The following is a 16,952-nucleotide window of genomic DNA, read 5'->3' as shown; positions in this document are numbered from 1 at the left end:
ATTCAGCATGTGCTATTATGGATACGCAGGCTATTTCAGATGCAAAACTGTGGCATGCACGTTTTGGTCATCTGAATTTTGCAAGTTTGCTGCGCCTGCAGAAATCTGAAATGGTGTCTTCTTTGCCTAAGCTTGAGGCACCTGTCAAGCATGTTTGTGAGGGCTGCACATTGGGTAAAATGCAGCGTGCTTCCTTTCCCAAAAATGGATCAGTGAGAGCTGAACGCAGATTGCAGCTTGTTCACAGTGATGTTTGTGGTCCCATGCAAACTCCATCATTTGGTAACTACCTTTACTTCGTGACTTTCATTGATGATTTTACCAGGCATGCATGGGTATATCCTTTGAAGGCAAAGTCCGAAGTGTTTTTGTGCTTCAAACAGTTTTTGGTTATGGCTGAAAATGTGTCAGAAAGTAAGATGGGCACCCTCCGTTCAGATCGAGGGGGGGAGTATATGTCTTCAGAATTTAATGCATTTCTGGCTGAGCGTGGGATAAAACACCAATGTACAGTACCGTATACACCACAGCAAAATGGTGTGGCTGAGAGAAAAAACAGGTCTCTCATGGAAATGGCAAGATGTATGGTTAAGAGTCAAAGTCTACCACATGGTTTTTGGCTTGAGACTGTCATGTGTGCCACTTATGTACTAAACAGGTGTCCCACCAAAGCATTACAGGTTGTCACTCCATATGAGGCTTGGCATAGCCGCAAGCCATCTGTTGGCCATTTACGTGTTTTTGGTTGCCTGGCATATGCATTAGTGCCTGTGCAACATCGCAGAAAATTGGATGACAAAGCTGTCAAATGTATTTTTGTTGGATATAGTGCTGAGAGCAAAGGCTATCGTTTGTATCATCCACAGACAAAGCGCATTTTGGTTAGCCGTGATGTTGTATTTGTGGAAGATGCAGTTCAGCCCTTGGTTTCATGTACTAAGGAGACAGATATCAGCTCACGTGATGTCTATGATACATTGTTGCCTCTTTTCAGTGGTGCACAGTCAAGTGCAATACCTCATGAGGCAGTTTTTCAGCCTATGCAGGTTTTAAATGATGGCACAGATCAGCCTATATCTGATGCAGATGTGCATGATGCACTTGAGGATGAGAGACAAGAGATTGAGGGCTCTAGGAATATGCCTAGATGGCTGGTGCAGACTTTGCGTGACAGCAAGTTGGATGCCCCTTTGTCTAGTCGCACTCGTTCTGGCTCTCATGGTGCCTCTTATGCGTCAGATTGTTATGCATTGGCTGTTTCTAGTATGTGCGATGAAAGTGAGCCTGTTTCATTTGATGAGGCACAAAGTTCAGAAAATTGGATGGCTGCTATGCAAGCAGAATACGATGCTATTATGAAGAATGGTACATGGTCTTTATGTGACTTGCCCCCTGGCAAGAAGGCCATTGGCACTAAGTGGGTATACAAATTGAAGCGTAAGCCTGATGGCACAGTGGATCGCCATAAGGCTAGGCTTGTTGCAAAAGGTTATGCTCAAGAGAAGGGCATTGATTTTGATGAGACTTTTGCTCCCACATGTCGTATGACCACTGTTCGTAGCATCTGTGCATTAGCAGCTCATAATGGTTGGAATGTACATCAGCTGGACATAAAGACTGCGTTCTTAAATGGAGATTTGCATGAGGAGGTGTATGTATCGCAGCCTCGTGGTTTTGTTCAAAGAGGGCAGGAAAACAAAGTGTGCAGATTAAAAAAGGCTTTATATGGTTTAAAGCAAGCTCCACGAGCTTGGTATGAAAAAATACATGCATATTTGACTGCACATGGGTTTCAGAATAGTCCAACAGAAAGCACTTTGTATGTTAAACGTGTGGATGGTGTACATCTAATCATTGCTCTCTATGTCGATGACATGCTGCTCACAGGACCAAATGAGAGTCATATTGCTGATTTTAAGGCTGATTTGAATGCCTCTTTTGAGATGTCAGATTTGGGGCATTTGCATCATTATTTGGGGATACAATTTAAGCAGTGTGATGGAGGTATTGCTTTGTGTCAGACAAAGTATATTGAAACATTGTTGCGGAGATTTGGCCTTGAAGACTGCAAGCCTATTGCTACTCCAATGGAGACAGGTTTGAAGTTGAGTCTTCATGATGCTGGAGATCACTTTGATGTCACACTCTATCAGACAGCTGTTGGTTGCCTCATTTATGTATGCATTACGAGGCCAGACATTCAGTTTGCAGTCTCACAGGTGAGCAGATTTATGCATAGCCCAGGCATTAAGCATTGGCAGGCAGTGAAGCGTATCTTTCGCTATTTGAGTGGTACTCGGCATCTTGGGTTGTTTTATCCCAAGGGGGGATCATTGCCGCCAGATTTACATGTTTTTTCAGATTCTGACTGGGCTGGTTGTTATGACACACGCGTGTCCACGAGTGGTTTTTGCTTCATGCTTGGAAGCTCATGCATATCATGGTTGAGCAAGAAGCAGCCTACTGTGGCCACTTCTAGTTGTGAAGCTGAGTACAGGGCAACTTTCACAGCTACGGTTGAGTGTGTGTGGCTCAGACGCCTTATGGCTGATTTGGGTGTTGGGCAGCCATCTGCCACCACCATCTTCACTGACAGTCAGAGCGCATTGGCAGTTGCGCGGAACCCAGTGTTCCATGCTCGTACGAAGCACATTGAGGTGCACTACCATTATGTCAGGGAGAGACTCTCTGCAGGAGAGATCAGTTTGGCTTATGTGCCAACACAGGATAACCTTGCAGACCTTTTCACAAAGGCTCTGCCTCGTGAAAAGTTCGAAGCTTTTCGCAAAGCTTTGGGCTTACTCCCTTTTGTGGATTCGTCCACATAGCTAGACACTTCCCTATACATGAGTGCTAGCTCTTGTTCACCGCATCACTCCAGGGGGGATTTGTTACCATATTATAGTAGTGATGTGTGTGAACACACTTAGGACCGCCGGGGCACTTTTTCCCTCACTAGGAGGTTTTTTCCCCCGTGCATTGTATATACGCCCATTATCTTTTAGGGTTGGTTATCTTTCATTTTTGGCACTCATAATACACTACAGTGTTGTGCTCAAGCTTCCTCATCTTCTTGAAGTTGTGTGTGCATTCCTGCAACCCTAATTCCAACAATCCCCCCAATATCTTTGCATCCCTATGTTGCTTGAGACCCAATCCCAATCCTTCCCCATACTCCTCTAATAGTTGGGCACTCCTAGAGGGCATGCCTCCCATCTTCCAGAGCAGTTATGCACCGACGAGGACAACATCCAAAAGTGAGATTTCTTTATAATAGCTTAAGCCCTATAGGCAGGGCCCACATGCATAGCCTCTACAAGAATGCTTAGGCTTTCACTGGAATGTCTGCTTCCTAGATAATCTTCCACCTCTTCCTCCATATGCTGGCATTCCATCCTACCTTCCAGATTCTATTGCAGTACTCTACATTCACCTCACTCCTTCTTAGTTCCAAATATAAAACCTTAGTTGCCCCTTTGTCCAACTTTAGACCACACCCAGTCATCTATCTAGCATGACTCATTAAAGGTTGTAGAAACCCATTCTTTCTGCACTTCTGCCAACACCTATCTTACCAGCTGCCTCTCTCTTGGAAGTAGTCTAAACTCTTCTTCCATTTGGTCCAGTTCTTTCCATCCCACTAGTGACCAGTCCCAACAATCAGCTGATCTTCTCAGACCTCTATTGTTCAACTTCTTAGCTAAGCTGATGTCCAGAAGAGCTAGAGGGGATTAAACTTATGAGTCCACGATAGCACCCAAGCTAAACAAAGAATTACCTGTAGCTCTGGAGCAACCATACCAAAACACCAACCCCAACACTTCCTTCCATCTACCACATAGGAATTTGCAAAAAGAGGAGCCTGTAATTTTCTGGGGAACATAAGATAGCAGCCTGTCTTTTGAGTTTAACCCCAACCATCTACCTTTAATAAGGACATAAGAGTCTTCCACTAGTTCCCTTATCAGTTTGGCACTTGTCTCCTTTTAGTGTAAACACTTGGGAAGATAAAGAGCTATCCTCACTATAGTATGAGTGGGTAAATGTATGATGCCAATGCCTCCTTCATTCTTTAGCATACTCAACTTGTCCTAAGCAAGCCAAGTTGCCACTCTTCTACTGCTCCTCCTATTTCTCCATAAAAAGTCCCTTATAGGCCCCGTAACCTTCTTCCAAAGGCATTTACCGAAATCCAACACTCAGAAACATGATGTAGGCATTTAAAACAACATTACAGATAGTCATCCTCTTATGAAAGGAAACCTCTCTAGGGCCCGATCAATCGGCTGTTTGTTTGTAACCTCTCCAACCCAAAAGGAATTCCTAGGTGTCTAATTATTTAGCCCCTCCTAATTCCTAGGTGTCTAATTATTTAGCCCCTCCTAATTACCTCACAACCCCATCTTTCTAGGTCAGATGCATGGTCGAGTTGGGGGGCTATAGCAGGGTGATGACCATCATTTAAAAAAAATATAAATCCTTGCATAGTTGCAAACCATCCTAATGGTAAGACTCTAGTTGTTAAGATTCAGATTGGGGGTGAAAGGCTATGGGTGGTGAATGTGTATGGGGCTCACAATTATAAGGTAAGGTGCAGAATGTGGGAGTGGATTTCCAACCTTCATATTCAGGGCCCTTGTATCCTAATGGGTGACTTCAATATGGTTGAAAGGAAATCAGATAGGTGTGGAGGGAACACTATTCAGATGGATCAAGAAAAAAGAAAATGGGAAGAGTTGAGGGGAAAAATGGGGCTTGCTAATGGGTGGAACATGGGGGACTGGGATCTGACCTTGGCCACACTTATTTCAGTCTGTAACTTTGGCTCTTCCTCGAGAATCGACAGAGTCTTCTTTAACCAACAAGTTGTATGGGTCCCTCATACCCTGAAGGTTATTATTGATTATTGCACTGCCTTATCTGACCACATACCTTTGAAGTGGGAATGGTATGTGAAAGATTGGGAGGAGGAGAAGCTTAATTGATTCCCTGCAAGGAAATTGAGAGTTAACAATTTGTTTCTCAAGGATGATTTGTTTATTGCCTACACTGAAAAGACCATTGGTAGATTAAGAGGAAGAGGGAACAATGAGGGGTCATGGAGATCCTTTACCAATGATATGCAAGGCATCATCAGAAGAGAGGGGAAACTGAGAGCCAATGAGAGAAGACAAGAAAGGAGAAGATGGAGTGAACAATTGGAGTCTCTTCAAAGGAAAAGGAAAGTTGCGAAATTAATTGAGGAAGAGGTTAGCCTCTATACCAGATGCCAGGCATGCCTAAAAAGTGAAGCTGACAAAGCTTGCCAGTGAGAGAGTAAGAGGACAAAGATGGAGAGCCTACAATAACAAGAAAAACCTAATAGATACCTATTCAAGTTAGTAGAAGCTAAAGGGAATAGGGAAGTGGTGGAGCAGATCAAGGATGAAAATGGGAAAAATTTGAGGGAGATTAACCAGGCAGCGAAGAGATGGGTGGAGTTCCTAGAGGTTCTATATTAAGCCCTCATTAAGCCTAAAGGAAGATTGCTAAAAAAAGGTTCCAAGCTGAGAATAATCTTTAAGGACTAATCAACCAAAGGGTGAATGCAGACAAGGCTAGATGGCTGGAGAGAGAGGTGGAACTAGATGAATGCTGGCTAGCTCTACTAAAGCTAGGGAAAGAGAAGTCCCCTAGTTAGGATAAGCTATCTATGGAGTTCCTTCATTTCTTTCTAGCCCTCATTGAAGGAGATGGTATGGAATATATGAAGAGAGGCTTTTAATACTGGTAATCTACACAAAGATCTAAAGGAGGGAGTGGTGAAACTTATTCCTAAACAGGCTGTATGTAACAAGTTTAACCATTGGAGACCCATCACTCTGTTAACTAATGATATACAAAATCCTAGCCAAAGTCATTGCTTTGAGGATCTCTCCTACCCTCTAAGAGATTATATCTAGGAAACAATGACTTCATTAAAAGTAGATCTATATATGACAACATATTTGCTGCTATGTTGGGGAGTGATGTGGCTCAGAAGACAGATCAAAAATGCAATTTGATTTAGCTTGACTTAGAGAAAGCATATGATAGGATCCACTGGTCTTTTGTGGCAAGGGTAATGGAAAGGCTGGGTTTTGAATCTAAGACGGCTTTCTGTATTTATACCCTCACCTTGGGTAGTCACTCTAAATTGCTATTGAATGGAAGACTGGTGGGAGGGTTTGACATTAGGAGGTCTGTGAGACAGGGATGCCCTCTTGCCCCCTTGTTGTTTGCTATTGCCTCCCATCCCCTCATAGTGGCCCTCGAGGATGCATGTGGAAAAGGGAGGGTGACTGGACTAAAGTTGAGGAGTGATGAGTAAATGGTTATTCAATGCTTTGCTGATCACTCATTGCTCTTCTTGAGAGCAGAGAATAACAATCTAAGACAAACATTAGCCATTATACAAGAATTTGCTAAGGGTTCTGGATCCAAATGCAACATACATAAGTCTAAGATCATTAGTCTAATCCTTATACCTATCACTCCTAACTAATTTAAGACCAAAAAATTTGTGTTCCTGGGTAGCCATAATAGAAAGTCCCCACTCTCCCCAAAAGGCAGCATTGTTCGTCTTATCTTAATCCCCTTCACATCCCAAGTACAGCCTCTAACTTCCTCACTCTCTCGTATTAAGGCAGTTTTAGGGACCATGTCTACCTCCTCATCACCTCCCTCTTCAGGGGTTCCTTTCTGAATATCTTTCCAAGCTATCTCTATCTACCAGTTGAATCTTTCTATAGAGGATGTCTCACTATCTACCCTACCCAAGGTGCTGAAGGGATTCAAGTATATTAAAGGGATTAAATTACTCTAAGACTTACTGCCTCCCACTTCCCTAGCTGTAGGTCTGATTTGAGCCTTTCTAGCTTCTTCCTTAATTTGCCTAAGACTGGCCTTACCCTTAGTTTTATTAGTCACTTTGGTCCAGCCTCCTTCAGCCTGTCCTCCTCCTTTAGCTTCTAGCATTCCTTTCCCTTTATCCTCCTTCCTCAAGTGTTTGATGCTTTCTTTATTTCCTACCTTGCTATCCCCACGTGGTTTCCCAGCCTTTCACTCCTCACCTCCAGGTTTTGCATGAGTCTCTCCACCACAATATCTTACTATATGTCCAAAATCCCCGCATCTGAAGCGTCAAATTTTACAGTTAATTCCAGTCTCCCTAACTCACCCAAATCTACTTCCAAAGTTTTGGGGTTTCTTTCAAGGCATTCCAAGGTAATGTAGATGTTGTTTGCTTAGCAGTCGGTGGCCTTTTATTTTGGAATATACAACGTTGAGCCAAGTGTGCCGGCTAGTTCCTCCAATGCAAGCCTTAGCCAAGGTGGTAGGCCAACAATCTCAACCCAGACCGGGAAAGCTTCCTGTAAACTCTTGTTAACATCAAACAAAGGGTTGAAAGGCATAGCATGTATAAGTTTTTATCCCATAAACAATGGATCCCTTGCAAACAGATCAAACACAGCCTGGCTTTTTCTGAACAGCACATTAAAGAAGCCCTTACCTAGATAGAACACCTGTGACACCACCTTATCATGGAAAATATCTTCTTGCAACCTTAAGTCTACTTTGGTTGGTAGTCTACCAGGATAGAAGACTATGGCACTGCGCATTGAGAAGAGGCCTATCTGTCTCCTAATCAGATCGATAGAAACTCTCGTACATACCTTGAAACAGCTTGCAGACTCTAATGTTGAGCGTTAAGTCTTGCTACGATCCAGTCCAGATGCAATTTCTTTACATCTCTCTCCTCACCTTCAGCATCACAACTGTGCTTCATTTCCTTTAGATCCTCTAGTTGTGAGGTCCCTATCCCCACCGCGCAGCGAATTCAACGGTGCTAGTAGCGGAAGTAGCACTTCTTGCATGGGGCAGGGTCCCACACTCGGGGCCTCGCCCACCACGGATATCCAGAAAAGAGACTTATCCATCGGTTCTTCCAAAACCGAACCCGAAAAAACTTCCCTTGCCCGAAAAGCACGGACGATTCCTCCAAGATAACTTTTCTCTAACGTAGTCAAAAGCCTTAACTAACTGAACTGATCTGACCGAACCCGTAAGTCTCGTAGTCAGATCAGGGAAAAGATTGTACTTGGATCATAGAGACCAACGCTTTTTTCCTCATTGAGAGACACAACCGTTGATTATTTTCCATAGAACAATTTTTGTCCGGGATTTACTTCATCTATCGAACCAGAACAGAATTGAGTCTCAATTTAGGGAACCAGCAGATCCATATAAAAGAGCCATGGACTCATCCGTTGAGAACCAGCAAGGTCAATCAACCAGATCCATGCCCGAATTCAGAAAACAACTCTTACTCCTTGTTCCAATATCTTCCCCAATGTATGTGTGGGTATCTTCGGTGACCTAGAGCAGCCTGAGTACCGTATGGTCAGCACCCTCTACTAGGATCCTTTGTAGGTCACCTAGCGCTTCACTCATAGGCCGCTTCCTTGGTCCCTCATCCACTGTACCGGAAGCTCACCATTTAAACCAAACCGAGGCTGGTCACCAAGACTTCGGTCGACCTTGCTACGCGAGATATCCTCTGTCACAGCAGTTGCAACGTTAACAGATAGGTCTCCACGACCTCATTCATAAGACGGTCAAAATGCTTCCCTAGCATTCTTGACATAAAATAGTCATTTAAAAACAGATTTCACATACAAATACAGTTCCAATAATATTTCCATCTTTTCTCATCACTCCACATCCTTTCACATTAGTCCCCATCTTTTCTCATCTTCCCATAATTTTTTTCTTCATCGATCCCTATCACATCACATCATTCCCACATCAAATCACATGCAATTGCATCATCCACACATCAAATCACATCCAATCGCATCATCCACACATCCAATCCACATCAATCCACATTATCCACACATCCATCCACATCATCCACATCAATCCACATCATCCATACATCCATCCACATCCATCCACATCATCCACATCAATCCACATCATCCATACATCCATCCACATCAATCCACATTATCCAATCCACATCCAATCCACATCCAATCCACATCATCCATACATCCATCCACATCATCCACATCAATCCACATCATCCATACATCCATCCACATCAATCCACATTATCCACACATCCATCCACATCAATCCACACGTCAATCCACATCATCCATACATCCATCCACATCAATCCACACGTCAATCCACATCATCCATACATCCATCCACATCAATCCACATTATCCACACATCAATCCATATCATCCATACTCTAGACATTTTCTCTCTCTAGGCCAAAACAGGGTAAAACAGGATCTTTCTTTTATTTCAGAGAGGGGAATAATTATAAGATCAGAAGGGGAGGTTCTTACACCTGCACACCTCAAAGCCGGAGGGAGGAATCTTACACTAGTCCCCCCCAACCCCCGACATCCTTACCTGCATGCATGAGAGGACACCACTCATTGCCTTACGTACACAACCATACAATACCATGTGTAGTAATAACTCCTCCTAGCTTAACCTTCAAAACTTAACAAAATATATATGTTTATGTTGTGTAAATTTTAGAAAATCTTCAAAGGATAGTGATCTACCCTAACCTTCAATTTGAAGGCTTAAACTAGCTTGTAGTAGAAGGATAGTGACCTTCTTTTGAAACCCTACTTTTCAAGAGGCCTTCTCTAGAAGGTTTGAAGTCCTGACATATCATAAAAGGGAGAAAATTAAAGGAAAAGGTCTAAATATGTGTCACTTTAGGGAAAATCTACAATGGACACGTATAAGATTCCTAGAGTATGTTTTTTCTCAAAAAGATTAATGTGGTATGGTGAGTGTTGTTTTTGGAGCCCGTCACACTATTGACCCCCTTACCCAGAATTAAGGCTTTAGTGTTTAATCACAATATGTTTAGAAATCACACAAGCCTTCATAAATCAATCCTTGTTCACACGACAGTTAAGAAATATATTTTTCATTGTTTGTTAAGATGGAAGTAAACATGGCAAACTGATCATATATAGTTTAGAAGCATGTGAACCACATATCATGCACATGATCCATCTTACGAGCATCCATGACAATTAATTCATGAAATTTTAGTATGTGGACAACACTAAGTAAACGTGATTCTAAGAATTGAATGACTGCTTTCTTTGTATAAAAATCTTCAAGTTGAGCATTGGGAAGATGGACTTACATTGACAAATCCCTATTGATAGAGCTCTTTGTTTCTCTCTAGCTCTTTCCAAGAGATAGATCACCTTATTGAAGGGTGGTATTAATGCAAAATCAAGCATACAACGCATTGGTCATTCATTGTCAATGTTTCCATGGCATTGATACAGACCTATAACATGCTAGCTCACTCAATAGTCGCATTCATGTTGGTCAGCCTAAGGATTTTTTTTTTTGCGAGCTTATGGTTTTTGCAAGCTTTGTGGAACTTTTATAAGCTTTTTTCACCTAGGGTTATGCATGATTATTGTACGTAGTATACCAAGATTATATAGTGAATAATAGTGTAAAGAAATATACCTTTAGTGATAATGTTGAGAATTAAAAGAAATGACTAACTAAACAAACTAATATGTGCTTAGAGTTTTCTCGGTTCTTAGAGAAAAATCATGTAGAATCAACTATATGGCGAGTTGAACGAGTGACAAAACCATATCGAAACCAACTCGAAGCACTTGGAGAAACAACATGTAAAACGTGATTCAAAACAAAATACCAACCAAAACATGTAGGACAAATAACAAAAATATATGGCTATATCATCATAGCCATTCGATAAACATATGAACATATGGAGAGCAATACCAAAAAAAATCAACCAAGCATGTATGTCAACATTACAGTATCTCATAGTTAAAGTGTATAAAATATATCTCATGACAAGCTAAAAGGTGCATCAAGCTCTACATCCATACTCCACATGAAAGACCTATGCGAAAAATAGTGGGGTCGTTCTCCATACATAAATATGGGAGACGCATAACTCGACATAGGGAACCAAGTCCTCTATAGCCTGAACACACCTTTACAATGCTTTGTAGTAGCCAGTAGAACCACTACAAGCATGATAACCATATATAAACATGCTATTGAGTTTCATCGTTACTTAAACAATTAACTTACTCATAAAATAACTCAGATCTCTCCACCCCTCCTTAACTAGATATATGCTAATCCTAGTTCGATGCATCTTTCCTCTAGTCATGCACTCCATAATGTTACTCTTCCATGCTTTGGAAGAGATGCAGATCAATGGCCTCACTAGCCTCCTCGCGGGGGTGTTGGAATGGTTGTTTGCCAAGGTGATATATTGCCTGGGCCAAGAGATGCCCTTGGGAGTGAGGAAGGAAATTTTAAAAAAACATTGATTCTATTTTCCCGACTGGCATCTGTCTTCCCGGCATTTCATCATCATAAAAGCTTTTCTCCTCTACTAAAAATACTCTTCGTTCGGCAGCCTACAAGAAGGCTTCGATTAATTTTTCCATGCCCCTAGTTGGGTAGGCGCTCATCACATCTTGGGGTTGAATAAGGTCCCAAGGTTTTGGTTGTTCGCCGATGAAAGTGGTACGTGAGTTGGGTCTAGAACGTCGTGAGACAGTTTGGTTCCTATCTACCATTGGTTTTGCGAGAAGCGGAGTGATCTTTGAAGTACACTTTCTTTTGGAGGACATCTTGACTCTTCAAGAGAACGATCGAAAGCTGGCAAATCGGAGTCTTTTTCAGGTGTTTCATGCTTATTTGAGTAACAACAATTAAATTTCCCCTTTGTATGAGAGATTGTTTGGCACCCACCTTGCCAAAATACTCCAAAATCCTTTTAACATCATCCACTATACAAACATGCAAAAGCACATCTGTATTTCATATAGAAATGAATATCTTAAATGAGTGCACACGCACATGCATATAGCATATAGAAAGAGTCAATACAACTGGTCTCAATAATAATGCACATGCACATAGAAAGAGTCAAAACAACTCGTCTCAATCATAATGACAAGTTATTATTTCCAATAAAATAAGGAATCAAGAAAATAAGAAGACAAAAAGGGGATGCATGGACTATGAGACCTATAAGATCAACCATGTCCACATGTCACTATGAGAAAAAAAGGGGATGCATGGACTATGAGATCTATAAGATCAACCATGTCCACATGTCACTATGAAAAAAAATGGTGGCATGAGGAGCATGACTAGGTTAGCACAACCCTTGGCCGTGCTCTTCAAGCCCCCCCTTTTTTTTTTCTTTTTCCCCATCACATATATAGTAACTAGCAAATGAAAAAGGTTATACATATCACATGTGTCACATGAAGAGGGCTCATGTGCTAACTAGTGCCCATGAAAAAGCTTATGCACATAATTTTGATTAGCTACTCAAGAAGCTCACTCAAAACAATACATAAAGGGGCTTGAAGAGCACAACGAGGGGCTACATAAGAGCACAGCGAGGGGCTACATAAGAGCACAGCCTTTGGCTGTTCTCTTCGGGCCCCTTTTTTTTGTTTTGAGTGAGCATCACATGAAGGCTCATCAAAAGCACATCACATGAAGGCTCATGTTCTAGCCCATGAAAAAGATTATGAATACACATAAAATTAATCACATGTGTCACATGAAGAAGGATCATGAACTAGTTGTTAACTAGTTACCATAAAAATTCATATGCATATAATATTGATTAGGTGCTTATGAAGCTCACTCAAAACTTAAAAAAAGGGGCTTGAAGAGAACACCGAGGGGGGTTGTGCTCTTTGGGCCCTTTTTGTGAGCTTCACATATGAAGAAGGCTCATCATCTGCAATTCCCTTTTTGCTTGGACTATCTCACCTTAAGCTTCATTGGCATGTGCCTCTTACATGTGCTCCTACAAATGGATTACCACATCTTGATGGCTCTTAAACATCTGCCAACTTTCCATGTAAAGTCATGATAGCTTGAGCATGGCAATTGTTCAATAATTCCCTTTTATTTTAGAGGCTACTTAATTGTTGTTTGATTGTGGCTTTGTGGGTTTGCTTCATGGGCTTCCATTTTTGGAAATTCTCTCATATACAGCCACTACCTCTTTTGTATGTGTAAACCTTGCTTGCATCATCCCCTTGTAATTTAAATATCTTTCTAATATTTTACCTGAGTTTCTTGTAGTTGACTCTCTATATTTGTAGTTTCTCATGTAATTCTCGTACTTGTGCCTTTTGAGCTTCAACTTCTTTCTCCAATGATGAAAACTTGCTTATTAAATTGTTTTTGTTCTCCAGTTCTTTGATTTTATCTTGGGCTGCTTTGAGTTCTGCTACTTAGGCTTATGCTGCCATCTTCTTGTCATTTGCCCTTGTGAGCAGTAAGTCTTTAACTTTGAGGGAATCCATCAATCCTACTTCGAGTTCCTCTACTTAGATTTGTGTCATTGTCTTCTTCTCATTTTCCCTTGTGAGATCCAAGTCCTTTGCTTTGAAGGAATCTATCAGTTTACTAATCATGTGTTTGTACAATTTGTCTAGTTCTAATCCATGAGATATGTTGATAATGTGTTACAATTTGCAATGCAGTTTTCATATGTCTTGGTTGGCCTAAAGGTATTTCTCATGGTATTCATCAATGTTTTCATAAGGAGAGGTCAAGTAGTGCTCAATACCTTCTAACATTGAGGTCAAGTAGTGCTCAATACCTTCCAACATTGAGGTTAGTACACCTTATGGGTACCTTGTCCACTTGATGCATTCGTGGGGGAGATTTGACATTCTCAAGCCTTCATGTGATAGATTGAATATCTTTCTTCTTTTTGCACCCTCTTCATCGTTTGCCTACCTACATCCATGAAGCACTCACTTGCATTGGTAAACATGATAGGGGTTGGCATAGGAGCTGTCAGTTGTTTATATTCCTTGGTCTGATTATATGTTACGGAATGCATCAATCTCGATGATGCTAACTCATTAAAATCTACCTCTTTTGATGCTTTCACAGTTACTGATAGACTTTCTTTCACACTATCGGTGGGGCTTGCATATCTTTTGTGAGTGGCAATGGCATTGGCACATATATAGGCACACTTGTAGATACATCTATAGCCTCTGTAATTAGCATGCATTATGTTTGTGGCAAAGGCATTGGCATACTCATTAACATAGCCAATTCCTATTGTGTAGATACATACACCATGGCTTTTATAATTATCATGCATCATGTTTGTCCGCAAAGGCATTGGCATACTAACTAGCATAGGCAATTCATGTTATAGATAAATCTATGGCCTTTATAGCTAACATGCATTCTATTTGTGGCATCACTAGCATCGGCAATTCATATTGTATGGGTACATGAATCATGGCTTACAAACCTACATTGGTGAATTTGCACCTTTGCTTTGGGTAGCCCTTATTGTGCATCAGTCACATCTTGTGCCAGTGAGACAAGGTTGTATGCTCTAGGCTGGTTTATTGGTCATCAACCATTGTGGCTATCTCCATTTTGTAGTCGTTATTTTACATTGAAGCAAAGGTAGGGCGATAGTGGTTCATTATCAAGCAAACTTCCTTCAGCATCCTTCACTTCCTCTTCTTCTAGAGCTCATTCACCTCGTGGATTTGGTGGCTTTGGCTTCACGTCTATCTTCTTTACCCTCCTCTTTTTTATACCTACTCTTTACCTAGTTTCTCAAGGATCTCTTATGTGTTAAGGAGAAACTCTCGCACACATTACTACTTTCTCTTCCTCCTAATCCCTCATGGTTTTGGAGCCATTATTGTTGTGGGTAGAGGGATATCACTAACATGACTTATCACCGTTGTGAGTAGGTAAGGATTTACCACTTTTCTTTGATGGGCTTGGAGATAGTTGTGCATCTCCTTATAGATACGCCTAGTCATTTTGTGTACCTAGATGTACTTTTGGTAGCTTATGGTGGAGATCTACTCAATTGTACCTGTCCATGGGTTTAACATGCATTATCGTTGTCAAGTCTTGGCATGCCTCTTTTGCAAATGGAAGGTTCTTTTTCTTCACCTTGTGTGTGTGGTTGGTGATGGTAGATGCATTACTCCTTGGATATCACTCTCTTTAGTCATTACTGTCATTTGTGGTGGTGACCTCACTGGTCTTTGTTCCTTGGTCATAGTTCTTTATTAGAAAGTCTACACACAATTCCAAATTTATATACTTCGATATAGTTGCTCTCTGCATACCTGTCTAATCCTACTACTTGTAGCTTTGCCTTTACATCTGGTTCTTCCAAGAACAAGAGACACTGTTGTGAGTGGTAGACGGGGTCTCCACATCCTTTTGCACTATGTAGCCAGATACTTGGTCCATGTATAGACTCAAGTGTGTCTTCTTTTAAGATTTTGATGATGTCTCCTTCTACCTTCTTCTCCTTTGTGAGCTGTGGTCACTTTCTCTTCCAACTTGTTCGATGGAAGCACTTCTTTTGGGACTCAAGGTCAATGAAAGCACCTTTTACAAACTTCTTGTTGATACGACTCATCATATTAAAAAAGTAAATGATTAATCAGCCTTGAAAAACAAGAGGCTAGAAGGCACCAAGACATGCTTGCCTTTCCTTGTTTTTCTACAGTGGTTCGTGAGGCTTGAGCTATTATAAGTAAGGGCTGAGAAGCAAAGGATTACTCCTCATACACAATCATTAATAATAGATTGGCATGTTTCCTATGGTGATAAGGGTTTTGGAGTAAAGGATTACTCCTCATACACAATTATTAATAATAGATTGGTATGTTTCCTATGGTGATAGATATGATTATTTCTCTATATAGATGCTCTCTATTTTCATGGTGTGAAAAACCAAAGGTTTTATTATAGGACCTTTTCTCCAAGTACAAGTGTTACGCTATCGTACTACACAGAGATACATGGAGAGGAAGAAGGCATGTCTCTCTAGTTCACCTCCGAGCCATAGAGTTCCACTGGGCTATATGTAGTGGCATGCCTGCCCCCACAATAACCCGTACGCCTATGGTGTTATGACCCGAATGTCTCACCCGTAGACCCCGGACACCCTCACCGATCACACTCCGATGATCAGGCTCCATGGGGCCGGTTGACGAGCCCTCATGTAGTCACTATGGACTACATTACATTACCTCCCCCTTAAGAAGAGTTTTCATTTGTGAAAATAAACTCTGGGGAAAGTTCTTGGTAAGCATACTTAAGCGTTCCCACGTGGACGGTTCATCCTCTCTATCCTTTCACTTAAAAGTGCCTCTTGGTACACAGTATGCCTTGTGTTGCGATCTCTAAATCCGAGAACCCTCTCAGGTTGTGTTGAAGAGTCATTGGTTTAATAAGCTCTACCAAAACTATTGGGTTACTGGCCAATTGTATGCTACTCATTGTCATAATAAATGGCATCCGCCCTATCCACCACACGGGCTCACCCATATCACCAAGTAGCTTCTTAAACCAAGCTACCTGACAAGCTACCATAGCAGCACCCTTGTACTCTGCCTTTGTACTCGACAAGGCAACTGTTGGATGCTTCTTACTACAACAACTCACAGCAGCACTCCCAAATGAGAACATAAAACCACTGGTAGATCTCCTTTTTGTATCATTATCAGCCCAATCAGCATCTATGTACGCAATCAGCATTATCAGCCCAATCAGCATCTATGTACCACTGGTAGATCTCCTTTTTGTATCATTATCAGCCCAATCAGCATCTATGTACCCATGTAGTTGTATCTCTATACCAACCTCGTAGAAAAGTCCATAATCAAGTGTGGACTTTATGTACCTGAGAATTCTTCTAGCCGCATCCAAGTGTGGCTTCCTAGGGGCCTCCATAAATTGGCTCACAAGTCCAACAACATAACTCAAGTCTGGCCTAGTAATGGTCATGTAGATCAAGATACCCACTATGCACCTATATGTAGTGGGGTCCTCTAAAAGCTCAC

This window comes from Cibotium barometz, chromosome 48, assembly GCF_041138505.1.
Source record: "Cibotium barometz isolate CiBa-2024 chromosome 48, ASM4113850v1, whole genome shotgun sequence".
NCBI classification, from domain to species: domain Eukaryota; kingdom Viridiplantae; phylum Streptophyta; class Polypodiopsida; order Cyatheales; family Cibotiaceae; genus Cibotium; species Cibotium barometz.
Note: the sequence above shows the minus strand (reverse complement) of the source record.